Below are 21,414 nucleotides of genomic sequence, written 5' to 3'. Positions count from 1 at the left end.
ATGCAACTGAAGGTCTGAGCAATCCCACTCAGTCCCGATTTATGGATGGCAATTTATTTAAGTGTTTGCATATTTGGAGCTACCTACAGGAGCCTGACTTGTGAATGTACCAGGAGTTGGCAGAACAGAATTCCATATTGAGGACTTCATATTTACTTGTGCATAACTGAAGCTTGTGCGTCAGTAGTGTCCTGGGGATTTAATAAAGCATTTGGTTAATTTTGCAATAAAAACTTATTCTGTGGTAAAACTTTCACTTTTACCAAAGTTGGACTAATTGTGATTCATTAATTTTCTTTTAGCATTTATAACATCTGTATCTAACTGTATATGCTGATTTATGCACTCATTGCACTAGTTTAAAATATTTTGTGTTACTGTTGCCATTCATTTTGCTTGCCATTTTTCCTGTATCAATAAATTGTCTGATATGCTTCTTATCATTAATATAGTATAGTTTTTGTTTTACTTTTAGGGGGGTATTGAATTGACGGCGAGATTTTTTAATAAAGCCACGTTAATCCATTTTCACGCTGTTTTTTGACGTTTTCAAGTGGTTAACTTTACCCGCAATTCAATTTTCTTTTTAACGCAGTGTTTTTTTCAGGAAACGGTCCTCTCACGCTCCAGTAGAAGGTCTATTGAAAGTATAGAGTGGTTGAGAACCAGTCGCATTAAAAGCTATTCAATTGTTATTTAACGCGGCAAGTTAAATAGGCCAATATGCAGTTTTATCCTTGGGGTGCTCTAAAATTTTAAAATTAGCTTAAAGTTAATTAAAAAAGCTAATAAACTGAAAAAATGTTTATAGGTTCACTATAATTATATTAAAATGAAATAGGATGAAATATATTTTTTAAAAGCCTGTCAAAATAAATAATAAAGTTTACTTATTTCCCCGTTTCAAAATAACTTCAGTGGTGCAGTCCTTTATTTTAAATTCAACTGACACACTTTTTTTTTTTCAAAATTACTTGAGTGGACAGCTTTGTGGAGAAAGCAGTGTTGGCTGAGTGATTTTTTTGGTGCACACAACCTTCTCCTGCATTTGACTGAAGAGTTTTCTGCTGGATTATCGAGGATTTCCAAGGACACGCATTGTATTTGTTTATTTAAGGTTCAGGTTATAGTGTCATGTCTGATATCATTCTAATCCCCTAGTCATCAGCAGCTGTCCGGTTCCATCTCTGAAGAGATCGCATATTGCATACTCTAGTTATTGATGTTAGGGAATAAATAGTCAGATTGATATCAGACTGTAAAATGCTAATGGACTAGTTGTAACTGGTTTCTGTGCGGGATAATCATCTGGAATGTTGACCTCAGCCTTTGAGGGTATTGTTTGAACTAGCCTATGACCTGTTTACCCTGGACCCACCTGAAGTCTGGACCTATAAAAGCAAGCCACGTCATCTGCATTGTTCTCTCTGTAACACTGAATGTATATATAATCATAGCTGCGCTCCCAGTAGCTTCAGTCATTCTTTAACCACAGTATTCAAGGGTGAACTACTGTTCACTGGTACCCGTGGGAGCGCAGCATAGCACAGCTGTATGTATGTATCTTTTGGTATTGGCTGTACTGTACTGTATTATATAATAATCATGTATTGAACTGTTAACTTTTTACATCTGCTAAAATAAATTACTTTGTGCCTTGGAAACACAATACAATTGCCTATGCAATGCTCATTTGAAAATGATAGAATTACTTTAATAATTTGGGGGCTCTTAGTTTGGAGGTTACGTTGCCGGAAGGTATGCAAAGCTGACGGAATTCGGTTCCTCACCAAAGGGTGGAAGATGCGTCACATATGGGAAAGAACGCAATGTGTTCAAAACCTGTCCATTGTTGCATAATCTGAAGGACCGCTAACTTGAATCTAGGGACAAGAAAGAAAATTTTTCTTTTTATTGTCATTTTGCGTTTTCAAAGGTATTGCATTGCATAGAGTATGTGTACTTCCGGTATTATTGCCACGTGTTCAAACAATCATGTTCATAGTCTGTTATATATGTATAGTATAATCAATTGTTAAAACCTCTGAAAAATATTACCATTGTTTAGGAAATCTATTTTCTGTGCAGAAAAAGGTTGTATGTGAATGGTATGCATAAAGATAAGAGAAGAGTTTGCATACTGTTGAAAAGAGATAAAGATAAGAGAATAATTTGTATACAGTTGAAAAAGAGACAGACAAAGAGGTGATTTACTATTGAAAAGACAGGGATATCAGTCGCTGCCTGACGAGGAGGACTGGACTGGCAAGGTTGTGTTTGAAATAAGAACACTATTTTAAGTAGTATGTGGTATTTTATGTAGCATATGGTGTTGTTATAAGTAATATACAGTATTCTAAGCAGTATATGGTGTGGGTTCAAGTAGTATGTGGCATTTTATGTAGCATACGGTGTTGTTATAAGTAATATACAATATGTTAAGCAGTATATGGTGTGGTTTTATAGTAGTATGTGGTATTTTGAGTAGCATACGGTGTATTGAAGAAGTGCGTGATTTGAATAAGTAGTATATAAGGTATACGGTGAAAACAGATTTTGCTGGAGAGTCAAGGGTATCGAGGAGCTGATAGCCCTTTTGTCCGCAGTGATATTTCTGTGTTAGGAGGTAGGTGGCGTAGCCTGATTAAATTGTCCACGGTTAATCTCTAGCAGGCTCTGGTTGAAATGAGAACAGTTAAAAAGGCCCTTTTTGCGTAGCGTTGAGAAATAGGTTGTTTTCACAATGGATGCGAAGCAAACGCTAGAGATAGTTCATGTTGTGCTGCCTAATGAATGGCCGGTTAGTTCGGCAAGGTATGTTATGCATAATAAATATGGTGCGTATGCAACGGCATACTGCGACAAATGGGTCAAGATGACCCAGGGGTGTGTGAAACCTTTCCCAAACATAGGTAGTTTTGAGTCGGAGGTGTTAAATAATGTTAGAAATAAAGTGCGGTTGATTAAATCAACAAAAACAAGAATTAAACATGATGATTGTTTAAAATTGTGGCAAATGGAAGGCAACACGTGGCAGAACAGCGAGTGCACAGCGGAAGTAGGCGTGACGAAAAGCGCGCGCACAGCGGAAGTGAGCGTTGAGAAACGTGGAGAACTGAGCGCACGTTTGCCCTCGCAGCCAAATGCGTTTGAGGTGATAAGTACAGCCAATACCAAAAATGTTAAGAATGTAACCAGTAACTTGTATCCTATAATTTACATTAAAGATAAGGTATCAAGGGAAGAAGGTGAACCCACCGTCATTTCGCCCACTGCCCATGCTAGTAACCTGCAAGAGGCACCACCTGGACAAGGAAAAGGAACGGTTCCACCAGCAGGGGCAGCGGCTGAAATTGGTGAGAATAATGTAGAAATTAATAGAAGGGGGGACATCCATTATACTGAAACAGCAATTCCAGCAACTAGTTCAGAATGTAGTGATTTAGTAGGTTTGCATCCTGTCCGCACAATAGCAGTTTCCAATGGGAAGGCGGACAAAAATGGCGTAGTTCCCATAAGATATGTAGAAATGCATTGCCCATGGACTAGATCTGAACTGCTTGCAATTATGTCTGAATTCCCAGACCCTAGGAAAGATCTAGCCAAGTGTCAGAAATTTGTTAGAGATTTAGGTTATGCACATGAGCCAACTAATAAAGATTGGCGAGTGGTGTTTAGGGCTTGTCTTCCTCCCGGTACTGATATACAAAAGTTTATTAAGGATTGTATGTTGGAGGAAGAGAAGTCCTTAACAGATGATGATAATCAGGAAAATATTAAATGCATAATCTCTCAGTTGGCCATATACTTTCCTGTGCTAGTGGACTGGAGTAAAATGTTCACTATCAAACAACAGGATAGTGAAAATGCAGTGGACTATTTTTATAGAGCTGGCCAAATACACTGGGTTATCAGACATAAAGGATGATGTACACTACAGGGAGGTAGCTGTTTCAGTCTTAATGGATGGCCTCAGAGAAAATTTGAAAACAAGAGTGCAAACTTCATTACCGAACTGGAGAGGGATCACTGTAGATGCTCTCAGGGAGTCAGCTATAGAACATGGTAAGAATATAAATAAACAGAAAGAGACACTAAGTGATAGGTTAATGATGGTGAGTATCCAAGCACTAGAGGGACAGCACACACAACCACAGTATAATAACACCTGGTTTAAGGAAAAGAAACAACATGAGTTGAGGAAGTGTTTTAGATGCGCTAAAACGGGACATCAAGCAAAGGACTGTACAATGACAAGAGCGGAAGCAAAGAGACTTGGCCCATCTAAGGGGGAATCACACAGACACGCACACAAGTCTCAGAGGCTTCTCAACAGTTGCCTGCGCACCTCATAACAGCCAATGCCTTGAGGGAGAACTATAGCCAACCCTAGAGGTTAGGTCAGACCTGTAGTCCTACAACCAGGCAAGGTAAAGGTTAAAACCGTGGTAAGTATTAGTGTGCAGGTTTAGAAAAATAACTGATACACATATTGGTTAATATATAAAGATTTGTGCTACCTGAGGAATAAACTGTCTGGAAGGTGAAGAGATGTGGTGAGGAGTCTGGCGAACCCTGTAGAGATGGACAAGGTAGACCAGTAGCTCCCAGAGTGTATCTTCCAGACCTAGCGGAGGCAACACATGGCCTGGCTCAAGCTGGGTACAGAAGGTATGTGTACTCCCATTTGTTTTGGAAACTGATGCATCGGATTCAGCTATAGGAGCAGTAATTTTACAAAGAGTAGGAGAAAAAAATGTTACTTCACCCCTGTGCTTTTTATTCAAGGCAAATGACTGCTCCTGAAAGAAACTATGATGTGGGAAATAAAGAACTTCTTGCCATTATAGCTGCTTTTTCAGAATGGAGACATCTTTTAGATGGTGCAAAGCATCAAGTGATAGTCCTCACCGATCATCGGAATTTGGAATTACTTAAATCAGTAAAAAGATTATCTCCCCGACAAGCTCGATGGGCTCTCTTTTTAAGCCGTTTTGATTACCTAATTTCCTATAGACCTGGATCGAAGAATGGAAAAGCTGATGCCCTCTCAAGAGCCTATGCGGAGAATCCTAAACAGGTAAAGCCTGTTCAAACAATAATTCCTGATTCAATTTTTTTGGGGGTTATTTGTACAACTGAGTTATTAACAGAGATCAAGAATGGATATGATACAGATTCTACCCTCATGAATCCTCCAAAAAATGTTAAATTATCTTATGACAACAGAGTCTGGCATATGGCACATCAACTATACGTTCCAGAAAAAGCACGGTTAAAGGTCATGCCAACTATTCCATGACTCTAAATTAGCAGGCCATAAAGGACTTCAGAAGACTCAAGAACTGTTAAGCCGTTTATTCTGGTGGCCCAACTATAAGGAAGATGTAGCAAAATATGTATCCTCTTGTACAACGTGTGCCAGATTTAAGACTCCTTGTGCTTCTCCTTTTGTACTACTACAACCTTTGCCAATACCTACACGTCCATGGGATTCCATTTCCATGGACTTTATTGTAGAACTTCTGAGATCTAAGAATATGACCACTATCTTTGTGGTAGTTGACAGACTGACAAAGATGGCTCACTTTATACCCTGCCAGGGTACTCCTACAGCAAAAGAAACAGCCGACTTACTTATAAAAGAAATTTTTCGCTTGCATGGCGTTCCTAATGATGTGGTGTCAGACCGAGGCATTCAATTCACATCACGATTTTGGTAACAGTTTTGCAAATCCTTTGGCATTGTGGTGAACTTATCACACAGATTTCAAATGCTTCATGCTTTTCTCATATGCATGTAAAAAAGAAAAAAACAGACAAAAACATAGTGGAACCTATGGATAAAATGAGGTATTATAATATCCCCTTTGGTGCCCGTGCACTTGGTAATGATCCTGTAAACACCACGTGATCTATAAGGTAGATTTAACCCCTCGAGGGTATACACTCACCGGACCAAATAAGCAATCAAGCGTCTATATCAAACAAGCTGCTCCCGCAGAGTATTCCAAGGGAAGATTCCACTCAGACACAATTAGTCTCAAAAGGAAACAAAAATGCTTGATAGTGTAAAACCATAAAACACTTTATTCAGATAAAAGGGAAGCAGAATTTCCTACATAAAAACGTCAGATCAAACCCAGACAAAATGGGAAAGGATGGACTCTTACCATCCCAAAACTTGCAGTAAGCGTCAACAAATGATGATATCGAGTGACATATATCCCGGGCAAGCACTCGTATTCGCTCCGCTCAACAAAACACAAGCAGCTGGTCGGTTCGAGGAAATCCCCCCGCTGAGATCGTCTGACGTCACAATCCCCCGTCACCCAATGCGTTTCGGCTCATCTAGAGCCTTTCTCAAGGCATATAGTCGGGGTAATACTCTGTATCATTTAAATAGTGGCCAGGTGATTACATTGGCCAATCCGGAATCTCTCTTATGACACATGAATAATTAAACATATAAATTATACAAAAACGTGAATAATAACATAATAGAAGATTAAAAGTCGATCTAGACAATAAAAGAACACATATAGAATAAATAAACGAAATAGTGCATGTAAAAAATAAAAGTATATCTAAACATCAGGGGTCCGCCATCCACAACACAGCCTGAGATATTCCTGCTTAGCTTTCTTGATAATGCATATACATGCCAAATTCCACTAGTCAGCATCTTAACATTATTCATCGTCAAGAACCACTTAAGTTCGAAATCTTGATTTAAACCTTCTGGGACAAGAGTCCCCAGATCATAAATCCATCTCATTTCCCGTTTAGCGAGGGCAATAGAGGTAACCTTCTGTTTCCAATTCCCTTCTATTTTGTCTATAGCTAAAAAGTTTTTTAGACCATTCAACATACATTTATGGTGGCTCATAAAATGAGAGGATACAGAGTGATTCTCATAACCTTTTTTTATATTACGTAGATGCTCAGACAGTCTGACCTTCAATGGTCTTGAGGTTCGTCCAACGTAAAAAAGCCCTCACTTACACTCCAACAAATATATAACATTAGGGGTATTGCAGCTCAAAAAAGATTTAATAGGATATTTGCGACCTTTTACTTCAAAAAAAGGAGTTTTATTCTTCTAGTCTGAAAAAGTGGCTTTGCACGCTGCGCAAAGTCCCCATCTAAAAAATCCCTTAGAGACTATCCCTGATCTTTTTACATCTGTAAGGGCACTTCTAACCAAATTGTCCTTAAGGTTAGGAGCACGCCTATAAATAAATTTAGGGCAATCTGGAATCACATCCACCAATGCAGAATCCTTTTTAAGTATATTCCAATGTTTCCTTACCACTTTTTCTATCTGCCTATATTGGGAGTTGTATTGTGTGATAAATGTGACCTGATTATGTTTTGATCTACTAGCTTCTGGACGTATCTCCAAAAGAGCATCCCTGTCTTTTTCATTCACAGTTTCTATAGCTTTATTCAATAGTTCTTCTCCATAGCCTTTACTCAAAAACTGTTTTTTCATCCCCTTAATCTGTTCTTCCAAAACACTTTGATCGGAACAATTTCTTTTGAGTCGTAAAAACTGTCCCTTAGGGACATTATCTAACTATCTATGGTGGTGACCACTAGTCGACAAGATGTAAGAGTTTGAATCAGTTGGTTTTCTATATGTTTTGGTACATAGCTTATTGTCTTCAATATAGATAGGAAAATCCAAAAAATTCACTTCTACTACACTGATATTGAATGTGAATTCGACATTAATCTTATTCTCATTAAGCCCATCACAAAAGTGGTTCAAACTCGCAAGATCACCACTCCAAATAAAAAAGACGTCATCTATGTATCTCATCCAGGTCACCAGGTTCGCTGGATGAGATACCTGGATGAGATACATAGATGACGTCTTTTTTATTTGGAGCGGTGATCTTGCGAAGTTGAACCACTTACTGCAAGTTTTGGGATGGTAAGAGTCCATCCTTTCCCATTTTGTCTGGGTTTGATCTGGCGTTTTTATGTAGGAAATTCTGCTTCCTTTTTATCTGAATAAAGTGTTTTATGGTTTGCATAATCTGAAGGAACGCTAACTTGAATCTAGGGACAAGAAAGAAAAATGTTTCTTTTTATTGTCATTTTGCGTTTTCAAAGGTATTGCATTGCATAGAGTATGTGTACTTCCTGCTTAGTGTATATGTGTACTTCCGGTATTATTGCCACGTGTTCAAACAATCATGTGCATAGTCTGTTATATATGTATAGTATAATCAATTGTTAAAACCTCTGAAAAATATTACCATTGTTTGGGAAATCTATTTTCTGTGCAGAAAAAGGTTGTATGTGAATGGTATCCATAAAGATAAGAGAAGAGTTTGCATACTGTTGAAAAGAGATAAAGATAAGAGAATAATTTGTATACAGTTGAAAAAGAGACAGACAAAGAGGTGATTTACTATTGAACCTGAAGTCTGGACCTATAGAAGCAAGCCACGTCATCTGCATTGTTCTTTCTGTAACACTGAATGTATATATAATGATAGCTGCGCTCTCAGTAGCTTCAGTCATTCTCTGACCACAGTATTCAAGGGTGAACTACTGTTCACTGGTACCCGTGGGAGCGCAGCGGTATGTATGTATCTTTTGGTATTGGCTGTACTGTACTGTATTATATAATAATCATGTATTGAACTGTTAACTTTTTTTATCTGCTAAAATAATTTACTTTGTGCCTTGGAAACACAATACAATCGCCTATGCAATGCTTATTTGAAAATGATAGAATTAATTTAATAATTCACAGCAGTAAACAGAAGAGTAAGAGCAGCAAGCAGCTGCTGCCACCACTCCCGATGATAGTAATCCCTGTACGTCATCTGGTGAAGCCTATGTAAAAGTACATAGTCTTTTTAAGTCAGGGAAAAAAACATTAAAAGAAAACCACCTTTTACTGTCGTGAGAAAAAAAAAGCTGTAATCCTGGAAAAGTTATCTGCCGGAAAAAAAAATTGCCAACATGCCAATTCTACACACGCAGTGTCAAAGAAAGAATGAGACCTTCGCCTTTCTCTATGTGCGAGAGCTAAAAATTTTACTGAGGCATCTCCTTGTAAGGTCTCTTGTGACCAAGCAAGACCAAGTAATTTGGACTTAAAAAGTGGTACACAAATAGTTTTATGTGTAAAAGCCGAGCTGGAAGAAAACAGTAAGGCATTAGAGGAAAATTTATGCTCAGTTTCAGAAATGACACCAATCCCTAGGGAGAGTCCATCCACGAGTGCTATGTGTAATCGTGACCATTCTGATAGTATACCCATAAAGAAGGCCCCTTTCAGCATTTCTGCTGATGTGTGTCTGAACAGCCTGAGTGTAGCCTGTGATACAGCAATTGAGGATGCCACTTTGTAATTGGAACAGGATGATGGGGATATTTGTGTAGCCGATGAGGGCGCTAATGAGGATGTTGATGAGGATGATGTTGTTTGTGTAAGTCATGCACCAGTGAAAGCAGTTCTGGCACGTGATAAGAAGAAGGCCATTGTTATGCCTGGACATAAGACCAAAAAAGTCACTTCTTATGTGTGGAATTATTTCTACCCAACAGTTCCTGCCAACAGTTGACTAGCCATTTGTAGTGTATGCAAAGCCACAGACAGTCGAGGGAGGGACCTTAACCATCTAGGAACCTCATCCATGTTACGCCATTTGACGCAGGTTCATGGCAAGGTGTTGGGAAAATCAGAAAGTTATGGTAAAAAAATAACAAGCAGTCCATCATCAGCTAGGACGCTTCTCTCACCTACATCACGACGCCTGCAATCTACACCCACAACACCGTCCTCATCAATATCCGCAGCAGCAATCAGAGTTAGTCCTGCATCCAAGTTGCTAAGGCTAGATGACTCCTCCACTATCCTGGATTCCTCTGAAGAATTTTTGCGCGTTAGTCCCACTGCTGCTGCTGCTGGGGGTGAATCTTCATCCCAGAAGCAGACCAAGAAGAAGACTACTAGTAGTTTACAACAATTGACTGTTAAACAATCGTTTGCAAGAGGAAGCAAGTATGAAAGCTGTCACCCAGTGGCAAAACGGATCACAGACGCCATGGCGAATATGCTAGTATTAGATCTGCGTCCAATATCCACTATTAATGCAGCTTGTTTTAGACAGTTATTTGAAGTCTTGTGTCCCCGTTACCAAATTCCATCACAACATCATTTCAGTAGGAAACCTATTCCTCACCTCTACCAGAAGGTTCGTAAAAATGTTATTATTGGGCTGCAAAATGTCATTCTACCCACTGTACACTTAACCAAAGATATGTGGACAAGCGGAACTGGGCAAACTAAAGGTTTTATGACTGTGACAGCCCACTGGGTTGGTGATTTGCCTTCAAATTTTTACATCTGGTCTGGACTAAAAGAATTGACCAAAAAACGTGACACCTCTGCCGCAACTCCACCTGATTCTACTATCAACATCCAAAGGATGGTGAAGGATTATTTTCACGACAGCATAGAAATAGACACATCAGACAGTCCCTTTACATACTGGGAGGAAAAAAAGGGAATTTGGAGACCTATGTACCAACTTGCTTTGCACTGCCTAAGCTGCCCTCACTGCAGTGTGTACTCGGAAAGAGTTTTCAGCACAGCCGGGAACCTTGTCAGCGATCAGCATAGGAGGCTACTTCCTCAAAATGTGGAAAAGATGATGTTCATAAAAATGAACTTCAAGTTCCACGAGGAAGGCCTTTCCTGCCAATTACTTCAAAATACTGAGACTTCTGTAACGGTGGATTCCAGCGGTGATGAATTAATAATGTGTGAGGATGATGTACACACTGATGAGGGTGAGGATGAGGCTGACGATAATGACAACCACATCTTGTCATAGTAGAGTTCATTAACAACACTGTTAACTTAGGTGGCTTAAAGCCATTGTTACCTTGTTTTGTGGGGGGGACCAAACAAACCAAGCACTTCAGCCACAAGGAGTGGCACTTTTGTGGCTGAAGTGCTTGATTTGTTAAAGTGTGCATATCCTTTTTAAGATCCAACATAAGGGTGGGTAGGAGGGCCCAAGGACAATTCCATCTTGCAACATTTTTCCTTTCAGCTACCGCTGTGTGCCAATGTTACCTACATGTGATATATATTGTTGTGTGCTTAGTAAAAATCTTAGACACCCATTGATGATGCAGATGACTCATTACAATATTTTGACATGTGGTCTTGTCTATTGTAAAAGTATTGACCAAAATTAGTGACACCTGTGCTGTAACTCCACCTGATCCTACTATCAACTATCAACATCCAAAGAATGGTGGAGGATTATTTAAAATTTTTTTGAAAGGTATAAAGACAACAGTTTTATTAACAATGAACAATGTTTCTTGCAGAAGTAATGTAAGCATGGATATCTAAATAGACGTGTATATATATTACCTTCCACTTTGCTGCTGGTTCAGCAAGTGTTTGTAATATGCACTTTACATCAAAGGTACCTAACTAGATTATCATTTTGTGGGAATTGAGGCTGATTCCAAGCTCACTGATGAACTGGCTTTTTGCTGGGAATTACAATGGCTTTTTTTAGTGCATTGTCTAGCACCCTGGATTGGTGTGTGTCTGATAAAAGCACGCATCCCGGGGGACTCAGAGCTCTTTGCCATGTATTAGCTGTAGAATTACCTCACTTATCCAGGTGGAGCGATCAAATGAACCATAACTGATTTCATGATCCAAGGACAATTCCATCTTGCCCCACTTTTCTTTTCTGCCACTGCTGTGTGCCAATGTGTCTTAGATGTGGTAGAAACTGCCGTGTGTTTGAGTCATTGCTCTGCCGCTTACCATCCAGCCAGATCGCTGCAGTATTTGTCCAAAAGTATATGAAAATAATATTGTGACCTGTGAGGTGATCAAAATTGACTGCAAATGACTTGAAATTAGTGTTATTGATGTTTATAATAATGTAGGATAAAAAAAAGAGCAAAATTATGTGATTTTAGCAAATTTTCCCAAAAAATACAGATCCAAAACCAAAACCAAAACACATGAGGATCGTTTTGCCAATACCAAAACACAAAGCTAATCCAGATCCAAAACCAAAACCACTTCACGGGGGTCAGTGAACAATATATATGTGTGTGTGTGTCAAACTTAGTTTTACAACAAAAAATGAACTAAAAATATTGTGCCCAGGAGAATTGTTTTTTTCACATTTTTGGTACTTTTCGTTTAAAAGTACAAGAAAAATCCATGTGAATACTATTGCATTTGGTACAAAATGTAAAGCGTTAGCTGAATGAAATGTGTACTGTAAAGTATGTTATCTAAGAGGGCTAATGCATACCTGCATGTGTATAATGTGTATCTATTCTTTTAGATCATACCTTCTCCTTCTCCACTCCTCTGGCCCTTCTGTCCTCAAGAAGAACCCAAACCTAAAAAAAATACATTAGACAATACAGCTTTACCTAATACTATTTTGGCAATGAAAGTCAACTGAGCAAAAAAAAAAAAGTTTATTTTTAATAACTTGTTACATTTACCGCCAGATTTGATTTTCTCTTCCCGGGTACTGCTTCCCTTGCATCTCTTCTGGGCTGTGCTGTATTTTCTTCTGCAGGCTTAATTAAAAAAAAAATATTAGTAATCATAAAAGTTAATCAGATCACAATTTTAAAAGACTATTAAATATACCTTGCGGCTGGAAAGTGAATGGTTTCAGGGTGTCCACTGTCCCTTCCAATCAGCCCTCAGAATCTGACGCATCTTCTCCTCCCACCGTTTAAATTTTATGCGCAGTATCTTGCCACCACCTGTGGCCCTGGCATGTCTTGCAACAGTTGCCATCTTTGCCTACGTGGTGCGCTTGTAGTCCCTAAAGCGCTTCTGGCAAACTTCAACTGTTCTGGCTCGAACTCCAACAGCTGACACTTCAGAGGCAATCTTGCTCCAAATCTTTGATTTATGTTCGTAGGAGGTCTTCTGAGCATGTGCACCCTTCAGCGTTTCGTAGTGCTGCAGTACCCGATCAACAAGGACATCATTCTCCTCCTCTGTGAAGCGCCTAGAGGGTGATGCTGCTGTGCCTTCATCATCATCTTCATCACTTTGAACTTCAGGATGTTCCTGCTGTGTGCTTGTTAATGGTTGAACGCTGCTGACAAACTGCTGTCTTCTTCGCTCTTCTCGACGCTGCTCACAGTTCTCTGTCCATTCCTCTCCACCACTCTGAATTTTCTCTTGGCTGTCCTGTGGAAAGAGAGAATCCCTATGCTCCCTAGACATGGCTGATCTTCAAAATGTTACTATTATTCAAAAAGGGAACTAGCTTACAAATCTAATATCTACCTAAATACACTTATTAATTTGTTAATTATATGTTTTTTTAATATAAATAACTATCCTATACTAACCAGATTAAATGATATGCCTGGAGGTTAAGAACTTTTTATATTAACTAATCTGTAATATACAGATATACTAGACTACAATGGTACAAAGTACTAGCCTACACTACACAATGGTACAATTTTGAACAACTAGGTTAATAAATACTTTTACCTATATGCACTATATTAAATTTAATTGAAATAAATTATATTGCAGTCAGTTAAATTAAATTAAAATTAAAATAGTATATTAACTATTCTGCACAAATCAGATATTATGCAAGAGGACAAATCTAACCAGGTTAATAAATATATTACTTTGAACTAAAATGCTAGAAAATACTAACTATTGGGATTCTAAAATTTGTTTTATTACCTAATCTGCACTTAAATAAAACTAGTATACTACTCCAAAAATTTGCAATTAAATGGAAACTAGGTTAGAAGAAATGTGCCTATCTGAAATTTAACTTTTTTTTAAACAAAACCTATACTATACAGTAAACAGAAATACAGAGAAAATAATACAGTTTGGTGGGATATGTATGTGGTTGTGTGACTACAGTCAAAAAACACCAATGAGGAATACAAATTGGTATTTTATTATGTATGTATGGATGTATGTATGTACGTACGTACGTATGTATGTATGTATGTATGTATGTATGTGTGTGTGGTGTAAAGTGTTAGTAGTGTGGTATGTCTGTAGTATTATGTGTATGTATAATAATGTATTGTAGTGTTGTATATTATATAAATAAAAATTTAAATATAAAAAATAAAAATGGATTTTAAAAAATGCAAATTCTCAGGAAAAGTCACAAGCCAAATGCAGCAATGAAGAAGAGAGTCAAAAGCCAGAGCAGTCACCAAACCAGCCAACAGCTATCAGCAAATGACAGTTTGCTGATGGCTGCATTAAATTTTATATAGTCAAGACTCCTCCACTCCCGTAAAAAAACTCGTTCAGACCAATCATTAGTGCGCGAGGGCGGGGTTGAAACATTTTTAATTTGAATTGCACAAGTTTTAACGCTGTGTTAAGTAATAATGGTCATTCTACCAGGTAAAAACCCACGTGGGAAATCCCCCCTTAATGTGGTAACATACTGCAATTTATGTATATATCACTTGCTGCATTTTTCTAATGCTCTCTGTGCATTTGGTGAACACTTCTGTGCAGTTTACTAAAAGGCTTCCCCAGTCATCCTGTCATGTTGGCTTTATATATCCTTGAATTGATGTTCAAAGTCAGCTTAGGCTTTGTAAGACAATGTAGTGGTAAACATTGCTCACTGAAAACCAAACTATGCAGATGCTTCTACACCTATTAAAAATATTTTAAATATATTGTTATTTTCTAGTCTACTGAAAAACTTTATGAAGTTGCTCTGTTGTTTCGTTCTAGGCCACTAAGACCGTAAACTACAAAAAAACTAAGCTAAGAAAATGCAATAATTCAAGCATGTGAGCAGAAAGAGGATGTACATGGGCATGAGATAAAACTCTGTATTGATGAGATATTTAATTCTGACTTGAGCTACTTTTTTGTGCATCAATTAAATGTGTGGTTGTCGTAAATTATTGCTAGTGTAAATTACACCAATGTCTAGATGGTTGTAAAGACTGAGTGGGATGGATGTGGGGACTGTCTTTTGTACTACATAGCTGCTCAACAGGCCCGGCGCTCCGATTAGGCAACCTTAGGCAGTTGTCTAGGGCGCCGGGACCTGCAGGGCGCCGCTGCCGCTGACTAGATTTGAAAATCTAGTCAGTGGTGAGAAGCGGGAGAGGTGGTGCAGCGGTGGCGGGGTGCCGCCGCTGTTTCTTCAATGTCCGCTCAGGCTGCCCGGCGCGTCGCTCCCACTATCTGTCACACACCTGATCACTGACATCAGTGATCAGGTGACACTGGGTCACTCTTCCGCGGCGCCTGTGTAGTATATCACACTGTCTGTCAGTGACAGACAGTGTGAATAAAATTTGCTACCCAGCGCCCCCCTCTCTTCCCAGCATGCCACGGCTGCTCCACCCCTCTCCTCTGGTGTAAAGAAGCTGAGGAGCGGTGGGCAGCCATTACAGAAGAGCCTCTCTGCATCTGAACAGCCTTCAGCATCAAAAACAGTAAGTATCTTTATCTTTTATTTTTTTTTGTATTATTAATTTCATTTTATAAAAAATGGGGTACCCAAAGGGGAAGTGTGGAGCCCCAAAAAATGTTGGGGGTGGGATTTTTTATTATTATGTCACACATTATGGTCTATATTTAATTTAAAAACTATGGTGGATAAAATAATTATTTTATTGCACCTCATTCTCTATATTTGACTTGCTTAAAGTCAATGATAGAGCATGACGTGCCAATAAAATAATTATTTTATCCACCATAGTTTTTAAATCAAAGATAGAGCATGAAGTTGCAAATAATATTAATTTTTCTCCCACATAGCTTGAAAATTAAATATAGAGCATGAGGTGGAAAAAAGTATTTTTTCAATGGTATAAAAATTACTATTTTCCACGTCATACTCTATATTTGATTTGCAAAATATGCGTTGGAAAAATGACTATTTTGCACTTCATGCTCTATCTTTGATTTAAACATTATGGTGGATAAAATAATTATTTTATTGGCACCTCATGCTCTATTATTGACTTGCTGCAAGTCAAATATAGAGCATGACGTGCAAATAAAATCATGGTGCTGCAGGGGGGGGGACAGAGGACACGGTGCTGCAGGGGGGGGGACAGAGGACACGGTGCTGCAGGGGGGGGACAGAGGACATGGTGCTGTAGGGGGGGGGGACAGAGGACATGGTGCTGCAGGGGGGGACAGAGGACATGGTGCTGCAGGGGCGGGATCAGAGGACATGGTGCTGCGGGGGGGGGAGAGAGCACATGGTCAAGCAGTGGGGTGGGGCAGTATGCTGCAGGGGGAGCAGAGTGTGATGGGTCATTCTCACAAGTTTTTGTTCCCATATCTAATACTTGGATACTTCCCCTCTAGAAATCCTGTGATTGCCCCTGGACAGCAGTGGAGTCTGGACAACGTTCTCTATGAAACATCACGGCACCCAGACCGCTGTAGGAGGTAAGGCTTATTTTTTTTTTTTTTTTTTACCGAAAGTGAAGTGTGTGAGTGTCTGGGAAGTGGGTATTTGGTGTGTTCTGGGGTGGGTGGGGGGGGCGGTATTTTGAATTTTTGCCTAGGGCGCTGAGAACCCTAGCACCGGCCCTGCTGCTCAGACCTTCAGTTGCATAGACTGCATGCGTGTATTCCAGTGAACACACAAATCTGTGACTTAGCAGCTCCACCATTTTGTGAGTGACAACAATCTCACTCCATGACAGTGCTAAATCTGTAGCTAACCACAGTATGTGATGGCAAACCATGTCTGTGTTGCGCAAGAAACACGTCCATTAAGGTTCTGCCTGAATCATAGTAATTGAATTGCTTTTTGGAGTTTGAGTGGTTTCAATAGTTTTCTTAATAATGAAATTATGTACAAGTGTAAGAAACCTTAATCGGACATGTTAAATCATAAGGTTTTTTATCTATGGAATTTCAAAGATTTTTGTAAAGTGAAAATATTTCAAATTTATAAACCTAGAATTTCACGGCAGATAAGAACCACTTAGTGCATCTAGTTTCCACTATTTTTCTTAATCCTTAATAACCAAACATATTTATCTGTTATTTTAGCCTATACCACCTCTGTTACATGTCTATTAAACCTATCTCTTACCGTTTTGATAAAGTAATTTTTCTTTAGATGTCCTCTAATCCTAGAACATGTCTTTTTCTCACACATATCCCACTGCCTACTAGCTTTGAATCGCATGCAAACATGCCACCACCAAGTACAGCAGTTTTTTTTCTCATGTCACCTCCTGTGTATCAGTCTCTCTCACATGACACCCCGTTCTCACCAGCTTTTCTTTCACATGTACTCTCTCTGAGCACCAGCTTTATTTTCGATTGTCACCCCCTTGGCACCATTTCTTTCAAATATCACACCCTGCGCACCAGCTTTTGTTATACTTCACCCACCTGTACACAAGCTTTCCTAACATGTCACCCTCTGTACACCAGCTTTTTTACACTATTACCACACACTAGCTTTTTCCACATTTAACCCACCTGCCCACCAACTTTTCTGAAACGCATCTTCCCAATGTGCACCATTATTCCACACATGTCATTCCCTGCAAACCAGCTTTTCTTGCATATGTCACACCCTGCGCATCAGCTTTACTTTAACATGTCACCCCTCTTTCCTCCAGCTATTCTGTCATATGTCAACACCTGCGCATCAGCGCTACAGTCACACGTAACCCCCCTGAGCACCATCTTTTCTCTTACGTCACCGCTTAAGCACCAACTTTTCTGTCACATATCACCCACCTGTGCACTAGCTTTTCTTTCACGTCACCCCCTGCGCACTAGCTTTTCTTTCACGTCAACCCCTGCATACCAGCTTTTCTTTCACGTCAACCCCTGCATACCAGCTTTTCTTTCACGTCACCCCCTGCATACCAGCTTTTCTTTCACGTCAACCCCTGCATACTAGCTTTTCTTTCACATCACCCCCTGCATACCAGCTTTTCTTTCACATGTCACCCCCTTGTGCACCAGCTTACAGTGCTACTCAAGGCATTAACAGGAGACTTCCAGCGATACCCAAAGGAAAGAGGAGACAGGGAGCCCAATAAGAGAAGCCCCTGCCCTAGTGTAGCAATCAGAGTGAAGAGGAGAGATCCAGGGGCGGATCTAGATTTTTTTTAGGGGAGGGGGCGATTTAGTACAAAGAAAAGAAATAGGTTCTGGGCGCATGCAGTGAATGTATAATTTATATTGGATTTATTCTTTTACAATGCAAACATAAACATGTTCCGGCTGGAACAAATACAGATAAATAAAATATTGAAATAAGCACAATGGCTTTCAATAATATAGCATAAAAGTCCCGATTCTTGTAAGAGTATATCATAAAGTGAGGTTAGGAGACCAAGATCCTATCAAAAGTGATATGTAGTAAAAGTTGTCACGTGAATTCAATTGGAATAATAAAGGATTCAATGCTTGTAATGTAATCGGAATGAGGAGATAACTCGTGGTTCTAATTTGGTGATATCAGTCCAGCTAGTCATAAATGAGGTCCATATAAAATGTTCCAATCCCCCCTGGATCCGCCACTGGAGAGAGATCAATGGCAAAGGGATTGCGAACAAAGAACCCATAGCCAGCAGAGAGAATACACATTTGCTCTAGATGTGGAAAGTGTTTTGCCTGCAAAATACCACCTATCAGAGACCCGAGGAGTAGCAAGTGGGTAGATTGAAGATTGTATCAGTGTGTAGTGTCGGAAGAATAACTGAAGCCCTGCAATACCAGGGCTGAGAATGCTAGTGTGTTTCCCCCGCAGCCCCAAAACCCCAGCCATCTTCCCTGTAGCTGATAAATATGGCTAACTCCTCCTGCTCACAGAAGGAAATCCACTAGTGAGAGAAGTCAACCATATTTGTACTCTCAAGTGAAGCCACTCTGAGTACACCTAGAACACGTCTCTATTTGACATGTGCAATGCTATGAAAAACTATGAAATTCCCTATCTTTTAAATTGGGCATATTTTAAAAAACTGTACAAAAAACTGTAACCTTCTCAAAATCGTCACTCCTCAAAGTCATGATAGCTTTCTAACAAAACAAACCTCCTAGTCTTAAAACACCTTAAAAGTGTCCAAGGGCACAAAATGTAATTGAGAGCCTGGCTGTATTATAGATTAGCAAGAGGGTAAAAAAAAGTGTAAGTGTAAATATAACTATGAATGTGATCATTCATATAAACCTGGGGTTATATGTATCAAGCTGAGAGTTTTCTGTCAGGTTTGAATAGTAGAGATGTTACTTATAGCAACCAATCACATTCTAGCTATCATTTTGTAAAATGTACTAAATAAATAAAAACTAGAATCTGATTGGTTTATCAAACCCGCCGGAAAACTCTCAGCTTGATACATTTACCCCCTGCTCTTACTAAAATTTCAGATGCTAAGCAAAAACAAAAAGAAACTTTATTAATAAAAAATAAAATAAATCCACTGTTCACTGTAACAACCCTTAAACTAAAATGCGGCTCCTGGCATAGACAGTTACAATATAGAAGCTTATTTATCAAGCTTTAAATCATGCAGAAACTGATTTTTCCAGATGGTTTAGGTATTTTTAAGTATAGTGCCAATTTAACAAAAACAAATATTAGTCATATCTCTTGCATTAGGCAAAGTACTGAACAATACTACAGTCCCCATAATACTCAATGGGAACTGCAGTCTGGGCAAATTTATCAAGCTTCAAAAAGCTTAGCTTTTCGGAGCTTGACTCTGATGACTAACACCATCTGAAGATGAGGTTAGCTGTTCTGCAATATGGGAAGAGCATTGCAGTCAGGCTTCGTGCTCTCCCCTCTGTTAAATCCCGAAAATAGCTCTGTGCTTGCGCAACATAAGACTCCAGGTCAAATCCTGAAGTTGTAAGTATAGTAAAGTCTTCGTTGGGACATCCTCTTATCAGAGGCACTGTCCAGGGATGATTTTTTAATAAATTGCTGGGGTATATCATCCCATATTTTTGTGATAAGGGTCATAATAGATGGGGGAGGAGGGGTGTGCCCATTAATAAATAGGCCCCATAATCTGATAATTCATTGATAATAGCTCACTTATCATTTATAGTATTCATAACAGCAACCTTATAATTGAATGCCAGGAAGAATTGTGGAAGACCCTTTCATAAAATGTATAAAATTTAAGTTTCAAAATAATGTGTGCAATCCTATATAACTATTTGTATTGTCATAAAATTGTGTTAGTTGTACAGACAATATGCCACATATACATCCCACTGTACTTGTGATCCTAACTAAGCAACTGAACTTGCAAAGCAGTCTGAAATAATGTTTTTTGTATCTTTCTGTGTATGGCAAAATATTTTTTTCATTAATTGCTTTTAAATTTCTTTTTTCTATTCTTTTAAATAAAATGAATAAAAAAATGCAATCAAGCAATGTTATTAGAAAAAAGTTAAACTAGTCAAAAGGGTGGGGATCTGTTTTTTTTTCCTTGCAATTGTAATTATTTATTGCAATGTTTTACTAAGTCCAACAAAATAAATTAGTTACATATGTCCACATTAACAGACCCTCACAAAATGTAAGAAGGTGCTAATGATCTGTTATTTGGTTTGCATTACCATTTGGTGACTCATTAGAATCACTGGTGTAACAGAATAAAATTGGTTAACATACATTTATATGGATAGTAAGAAACTTGCATCATTGTAGTATAACACATGGCCAAACAGTATCACTCTAACCAGAAACTAGATTATCACACAGAAAACCTTGAAATGATTGGTATTCTTCAGAACTGTCTTAACAATGCCTGAAAAGCTCCACTGAACAACTTCCATTTTATTTGTCTGTCTGTTTAAAAACTTACCCATTTGAAAACTTCATCTATAATTAGTGCCTCTGTCTCAGTCATTGCACAGCATGAAACACAGGCCAGCCCACCTTTTGTGATGCTGAACACTGTAAACAGTGTTGCAGGCTGGTTAAGTTAAATAGAGCTTTTTTTTTAAAAAAAATGTAAAAGAAAGAAGGAGAAGAAAAAAAATCTTGCCCAGTGAAGTGTTAGTAATCAGTTCTTCAGCAGCTCACTAATGCCTCCCATTCCCTTTTCTTGCTAATCTTCCCTGTCTTAGCTGCAACAATGAAGCACCAAAGGAGAAGGAAATGTCAGGTTATGTTTCAAGGCCAGCCCACTGCCCACCCTCCATCTGTGCCTATGTCAGTGCTTATTGGAACATATGCTGCCTGTTGCTCACAGACCATCTGTTAGCTGAGTTAATGAAGAGGTCCTGTAACCAGGACAACATGAAACTGGGTGACTAGTGCCACTGTAAACATGTTCTGCTCAGGTTATGCTGATGTCCATGTTAATGAATGGTGAAATGCGCTGTGTATGTTTACTCAATAGTAGCTT

The sequence above is a fragment of the Mixophyes fleayi genome, chromosome 3 (assembly GCF_038048845.1).
Source record: "Mixophyes fleayi isolate aMixFle1 chromosome 3, aMixFle1.hap1, whole genome shotgun sequence".
NCBI classification, from domain to species: domain Eukaryota; kingdom Metazoa; phylum Chordata; class Amphibia; order Anura; family Limnodynastidae; genus Mixophyes; species Mixophyes fleayi.
The sequence above is the reverse complement of the archived record's forward strand: the minus strand, read 5'-3'. Positions refer to the sequence as shown.